Raw genomic sequence first — 8,068 nt, 5'->3', positions numbered from 1 at the left:
CCCCAGGGGGCTTTGCGTTACTGACCTTGCACAGGTGGCCAGGCTACGTGAACCATGCCTGAAATGGAATTTGAGATCTCACTTATATATAATTTGTTATTTTTAATTCAATCCCTTAATCTACATGTCTGTAATGGGTACGGTTTTTTCAAAAGCGAATGCATTTTCTACAAAAGTAAAACTTGTGTATCTGATGATTTATATTGTCGAAAGCTAGCACCAAGCATGCCACGTTATATAACAGTACAATTATCAATATAAAATAATGTAAATCTTTTAAACTAAAACCAAACTTTTTATTTCATCAGAGAAGGCCCACTGAGCTATATAGCTCTTGTCAGAAGCGATCTGGCCACAAATGATGTGTAATTAAGTGTTTAATACTACTTAAATATCAGAATGACAAGTCAAGACATATGTTCCTATTTAAATATATATTACAATAGTACTAATAGTGAAACATGTACAATGTTCAGGTAAGTGGATTGGCTAGGGGAAGAGGGCAGCTGGGGTGGGGGGGTGCAGAGGGAGGGGGTAGCTGAGGGGGGGATGCAGAGGGAGGGAGAGGGGGGAGCTTGGGGGTTGTTGAGGGACTCTATCTGTTCCCCAGTGCTGCTTGTGGTGCAATTTAAATACCACATCCCCTGCCGAGTGTCGGGCTGTCCAATGTCTTGCCCACAATTATGTTTTCCAGTCAATGATTAATCACTGGAATGTTACTGCTTTTGAGATTTTGACGTGGCTCTTAAGTTGCTCATAGGCCAAACAATTTAAGAACTCGTGGACTAGATGATTTCAAGACATGTTTTTTTCTGGGAATTATTCTCACTACATCATACACAGGAATTATGTCGTAGTTTCAATTTTTTTTTTTAACCTATCTACATGACTTTAACGAAAGACCCAAAGAATATGAATAGGAATTATGTCACACTGTAACAATTCTTAAATCACTAATCTGGCAAAAAATGTAAACACACCAATAAATCAGGAACGTGCATGAACTGGGAGTAAAATAATACAGTTACATTTCAGCTTTACAAACTGATTACCAGGTGGGCCATTGCATAAACTCGCCACACTGCACACCCTGCCTCAATCTCACTTTGGTCCCCCCCCTCCAGTGATGTCATTAGTGCGGTGTCAAAAGGGTTTTCAACTTTTATGGTGCAACCCAAGCTTGTGTGTGGTTAGGAGAGGCACCGTTGTTTGGGCAGAGTTGTCATTTTGGTTCCCCTCTTTGTTCAATGCCATCCACGTTGTTGGAGTCCATTCACTGGAACAGGAGATGTGGGAGGGGCAGCAGAACAGGGTGCCACGCTGGCTATGAGATGTTAACTACTTCGCCTGGTATGCAGGAGGTAGTGGATTTGATCCTGACCCTGACGCCTGCTGTATATTTGAAATTTGGTCGCGTGGATTTTTCTCTGGGACCTCCAGTTTTTCCCGCCATATTTAGAAACATGCGTTTATAGTAATTGGGTGCAACAAAAATTCCACGCGATAAGCCACTTCTTTGAGCTATAATTTGTGGCCAGGTCGCTTCTGAAAAAGCTGCATAGCTCAGTGGTACCTTAGCTGGTAAAATAAAAAAAAGAAATGTACATGCAGGAGTTACAATGGATCGCTTGCACTCAGAGGGAGGTTTGTGTGTTCGGTTGATGGTTGTTGACCGTGAAGACCTCAGCTAGGGCATTGCAGATTTGGGAAGTTTGGTACTGAGATGGGGAATGTGAGGGATTTTGAGGGAGGGTTCCAAAAAACTAAATAATTATATCTATTTTTTCTCCATTCCTACGTGCATGTATTGTGAGCGTTTATTAAGAATACATTATTTTGGACTTGATTATCTTGGCAGCATGCGATGACGTGCAGTCATTCGTATCATCACAGTGTTAGGAATTTTTTCTTTGAGGTCGTAGAAGGCTGTATTTAGTAAATGTGGTGTTATGCGTTGACGTTTTTTTTTTCATTTGTGGTCAACCGATATTGATCCTTTTGCGGATGTACATTGGAATTGACTCACAAGATCAAACTTTCATAGACCGATGTCATTGACTACAATACCGGTTTACAAAATTATTGCCTCAGCCAATGCGTCCAAAGTGCAAAAACAAATGTCTCTTCACCATGACATCCCACAATCACAACGCCTTTCAGCAGGAATGTGTTTCCCTGTATAATTTCCCTCTCCTGTCCTGTGGCCATCAACGGAGAGCTGTGCAACCTTTATGAGAAGAGCTCTTTTTGAAAAGAAAAAAAAAGTAAGAGGATAGCAATATACGACTTTTTTAACTTTAAAAAAACTTAATTGCTTTTATTTACCCGTAAGGCCCAATGAGCTCTTTAGCTTTTTTTCAGAAGTGACCTGGCCACAAATGACAACTCAGGAAAGTGGCTTATCACGTGGAAATTTATAGCAGCCAGATACTCTAAAGGCACGTTGATTCTCAATGTGGAGGGAAAACCTGGAGGACCCGGATAATAATCCACGCGACTACAGGGAGAACATGCAAACTTCAAATACAGCAGGCGTCAGGGTTAGGCTCGAACCCACAATCTCCTGTATACCAGGTGAGGTAATTAACATCTCGCCACCATGGCGCCCTTATTAACCTTAACCTGATCAACATCGCGAAACCTGAAACTCGGCCCCAGTAACTCATTGTGGTCGTTTTTAGTAAGAAGGTGAAAGCTGCAGAGGGTGCTCGCTCCACGTTGTTGTTCACGTGTTAAGCGCGCATGTGCGCACGTTGACGTGCTCCGTGGAGAAAGCCGCCACCACCCCACTCGACTGAGGTCATTGCCGCTGTGGCGCTTCCTCTTGCGTTCGGGACCGCACTTGGCTCGTGGGCATTGACTGCAACAACAACAGCAGCCGCCATTCGCCACTAAGTGGCAGTGACGTCACCACGGCGCCTGTGCCAGGCCAGGTGCACTTAGAGGCCACGTGAAGTGTTGAACACTCGCTGACCGGAGGTCACGGGGCAGACTCAGGTGCCATGGGTTGACTGAGATGACTGGCAGATGCACCAGCTGTGACTGCACGTGATACAAAAACACACGATTTAGTGCTCGTAACAGCCTCAGGTACGCAATGCACCGAGGGTTCCAATGCCTGCTTGTTCTTAAACGTACGGCAAATAAGTGATAAATTAGTGAATGCTACCTTACATTTTGATTAAGTTAAAGTATAGCATGCACCTGTGTGATTTGCTCTGAAAGTTCAAACCTCGACATTCCAATTCCTGTGATTGACTTAATGTCCTCTGTCTTGTCTAAACTCTTGTCTTTCTTTTTGTATTAATGCAGCGGCACATTAGAGGGCTTGAAGTATTTGTGTTCTATGTTGTAAGTACTGTGTTTGTTTCGCTACACGTGCGCTTCGTTGCCCCCTCGCACACGTGGGTTTTCTCTCTGGTGAAGCTGCATAAGTGTCGCTATCAAATATATTCGTGCATTTGGTAACATCCATGATGCTACAATTGTTTTGCCACTATAAATCAGTGCTTCCTAGCCCACCCTGCTCATGCCATGCTGTTTTTTTAAAATAATAAAAATTGAGCTGACGTTAATATGAGGATCGCCCAGAAAGTAATGCCACACATAAAAAATATATTCCCACTGGAAAATGATCAAACTTTCAGTGAGCTGTAAGATTTAACTTTCACACTTTTCACAGTTTCAAAATGTCCCTACCAATAGCCCCTCACCAATTAGTCGTCAAAATGCCATCGAGCAGCGATGTGCATCGCAAACAAAGGGCTGGAATTGAGTTTTAGACTGCAGAGAACGAGTCAGTGGGGCAACGTTCACAACAGAAGAAGCACTGGGGCGCTGCTGGGTAAAAACGAGTACACATTTACAGACGACAAGGTTGTTAGTGAGGTGATGAAGTGGCTTTGAGAGGCGGGACAGGACTTTCACTGGCAATTAATACACGCCGCCTTTTCTCGATGGCGTAAAGCCATTGACGGTGGAAGGGGATTATATGGAAAAGTAATGCGCATGTAGCCAATACCATCGCCAATTGTGTGGATAGGTTTCACTTTGCCTCTACATGTTGGCTGAGATAACACATTTTCATTGGGCATTACTTTGTGAGCGACCCTCGTACGTGTGGGGACAGTGGAGGTGTGCGTGGTCTGTGACCACGTCTCCTCCCAAATGAAGCCGATACTCCCACGGGTTCCCAGCTCTAGATGGACGTGGGTGCTGCTTCCCTACCTTAACCCTCCACCCACAGTCCAATGTCATTCGAATGTGGGCTCAAATATACCCAGATGGTTACATTGGGCTTGATCTTCCTGGTGCTGTGTAATCTGATGCAAACTTTGACCTGACTATCCCAAAGTCAGTGTGTAGCTTACTCATACGTTACAAAACACACATCTGATATTTTTTACTGTTATTTCTTCATTTCCTTCTTATGGTTAAATGTAACGAGGGAGGTGGCTGGGTGCCTTGAATCTCAGTGTGTCGTGGGTTGGTTGCCTCAGCCTGGTCATCGGTGCTGCACCAAAAAACATTTCATTGTGCACTTCATTGCGGGCAAATTTGAGCTCTTAAGAATTAATAATAATATGTTAGACTGTCATAAAAACAAACATTAACCCTCTTATTACATGGCGGTTGGGAAGATGCTGCTTCCTACCTTATAGACCGCAGGTCACTTGAAGGGCTCTAATAGGTAGCTCTGTGATATCTTCTTCCATGGGCCTGTCGCTTACATCAAGGGTTGCACTGCTCTGCAAGAGACCCGAATCGATAATGCCTCATGAGATAATATCGACAACACAATCGGGATGAATTCAGATTTTTTTTACTTAACTGTAGGAAGAGGATTATAATTTCCCCCCTTCCGATATGTGTTGTGTTTATAAGCCCTGTGTGTCATTGACACACGGTCACACTGTGTCAGCCACATCACCTGAGTTGGTGCACCTTCGCTTAGCAGCACCGTGCACAGAGCACGTAAGTAGTCCGCCACCTTCATTGGTGCTTTCAAGCAGCGGCAGTACTGGCTGCTGCTGCTGCTGCCCTTTCTATTTCAAGGTGGCCACGGTGGCTCATTTCTGTAATTAACTATTCAGGTGGGGTGATGGATTGTGCAGAGGTCAGTATTTCTGTCTTGGCTCCATATATTCCTGAGCATTATGCCCATATTTTTCTATCTTATTCAGTGATGCCCTACAGCCAAAACTTCGTCATTTCCAAAATTGCCCAAACATTGATCACTCTTCTGGGAAATTCTTGACGCTCGTTGCAGGCGTCTCTATGTTAAAAGGGTTTGTACATGATCCGCGTTCATGGTATCAGCTGCCACCTCACTCTCTGAGAACAGGCAGCATTCTGTTTCATCTGAACAGGACAAATTGGGCCGATTTAAACCTGGGATGTAGTTATGTAAATTGTTTACATTAACAGATACAAGTGCTTGTTTACATTGGTCCGATTTGCTGCAGTAATGGCTTCATTTGTTGAAAAGGACAGCCAAGAGACGTTTTAATGTAAAATAATCTTAGGAATAGGAGATGCGAGAAAAGCAGCATTGCAGCCACCCAGATCGCTGGCAACATACTGATGTTTTCGTGTTATAGTCGGAAGCTCTCCTGATGAGTAATGTTGTAGATCATGGGATAAGCGGCGAATGGTGCTTTTCACGAGTGAACAGGCTGCACCATGTGTGCCACACAGCTCGTTCATAATAGTTCACGATGCGCTTTATCGGAGCAGTCTGTACAGGCCCAGTCTGTGTTTAACGTGGGGCTGCACAGTCAACGCCATGCTTCAGGCTGGAACATTATTTGCGTGGGTTGTAGACAATTTTAAGATGTGCATTGAAAACTACGTTGAATTCGTCATTAATTCTGAATATTATTACACTTTCAGGGGTACCTTTAAGGTGAAGAAATCTCCAAAAAACTCTCCTGAAGAAATTCCTCAAGTAAGCACTACCCCCCTTATATTACATCACTGCCTGCGCCATGTTGTACACCTATTGTACTTGGGGTCATCTTTTCTCGGCTCCAGTTAATTTGGCGGCAGGGTGGCACAGTGGTAGCGCTTGTGCCTCGCAGCAAGAGCAGCCCCTGGGTTCGATTCATGACGCGTGGACCTTTTTTCCAGATTCTGTGTTCTCTCTCCCCCTGCTCTGCGTGGGTTTCCTCCGGGTTCTCTGGTTTCCTCCCATAGCAAAAAGAAAACATACAGTGTAACTGGCATTGGCCAAACATCCCAATGCTGAAAAATTACTCCGTTGGGATCACACAGAGCAGCAACATCGCCCCCCTACTCCGAAAAACGAGTCTTGAGACTCGGTAAGGCTTTCCTGGGTGAAATAGCGTGGCAATAATAATAATAATCAACTATAATAATTGTGCGTGATGCTTCGTGCCGCTTGCATGGTCATTCATTGATACCCTTACGGGTGTAACTGTGCCATGTTTCCACAGGATGACCTTCCCTGACGACGTCCCGGTGGACATCCACGCGTCGGGCCGTGCCACCGACGAGGAGAAGCTGGCCTCCTCGGCGGCTGCGGCCAGTCACAAGATGGCGCAGGGCTCGCAGCCTCTCCCGGAGCCGGCATTCTCCGAGGCCGCAGACCTCGAGGCGTTGATCGGTGATGACGAGTTCCGGTCGGCTGCAGAAGGTGAGCCTCTCGGACGTGAACAGCTTCATGGTTGCCGCGGTGGTGAGGTATGAACTACCTCGCCCGGTATACAGCAGCTCATGGGTTTGACCCCAGCCCTAATGCCTGCTGTATATTTTGAATGTGCATGTCTCTCTCTCTCCCTCCTCGTGGTCGAGTGGATTTTTCTCGGTGTCTTCCGGTTTTTTCCTCCACATTTAGAAACGGGCGTTTAGACTTTGGCTGCCATAAAATTCCACGTGATAAGCCACTTCGTTGAGTGATCATTCGTGATAGCCAAGTCGCTTCTTTAAAAGAGCTCCATAGCTCAGTGGGCTTTACCTGGTAGTGTTTTTTTTATGTTGTATAGCCCTGTTTCACTTTAGCATGGGATGAGAACGCACCCCAATAACAAGCTCATCAAAGCAATACAATTATTTGTGTTAGAAGCAACGTATTTGTCTTAACCATGGATGGTAATATTAACATGCTGTAAGTAACATTATCCCTCGTCTCCTGGGTAGAATATTAACTTGCTCGTATTATGTCGGAGCAAGAAAGCTGTATGCTGGATTGAGACACCCATCTGTCGATGCACACATTATACGTCAAATGCTCAATATGCGAGCGTTGCTTTCTGAAATAGATTCCCACGGTAATGGTATTATTGTCATGCTTCAACGACAAGGATGAATGCCAGCACTCTCACACTTGATCTTAAGAAATCAAATGGAATTCATAATACAAGTCTAAGCATTGTGCATTTTTCTCTAAAGTCCACAAGTTTCAAGCTTCATCTCATAAACCAACATTTGTCTTTGATTTATGATTGCTATGATTGTGCCAATGAGCTCTTTCGTGCCCTCCTAACATTGACTTTCTTGCCTTATCTTTCTGCAATATGTATAAATGCATTCGATTGATTTTTTTATGTAATTTTTTTTTCAGTTCCAGGGTTTGACCAGCCTATAGACTATCTTGAAAATTTTGGATCCACATCATCTGTAAGTTTGAAAGTCACTGACCACTACATTGTAGCTGTTAAATGTTTGCTGGCGATTTATATATTTGTATTTTCTTATTCATTCATTAGCGGTGAATGGTATAGTTCTTGTGATGATAAAAGCACAGCCCATTGTTTTTAGTTTACACCGGTGCCTTCGGATACCCTGCGCTGGCTACTCAATTTGTGTGTCTGTCGAAACGTCGTGAGGCAGCCAGAGCGGCGCTTGGTTCCCCGAGCCAGCGATGCCCTCGGCTTTGCCGTGGCCTCTGGAAGGGCTGTTGTTCCGCCCGCCTTGCTTCGAGGCGTGTTGGTCGCACCCCGCGAGCAGCTTGTGGCCAATGATAGCGCCAGTTTCCTCTGGGACATGTTTTGCCTGTATCAAAGTATAAGAAATAAGAATGGTTTTACCTCTTCATGAATGCTGATAC

The sequence above is a fragment of the Callorhinchus milii genome, unplaced genomic scaffold (genome assembly GCF_018977255.1).
Source record: "Callorhinchus milii isolate IMCB2004 unplaced genomic scaffold, IMCB_Cmil_1.0 Scaffold339, whole genome shotgun sequence".
Classification (NCBI taxonomy): domain Eukaryota; kingdom Metazoa; phylum Chordata; class Chondrichthyes; order Chimaeriformes; family Callorhinchidae; genus Callorhinchus; species Callorhinchus milii.
Note: the sequence above shows the minus strand (reverse complement) of the source record.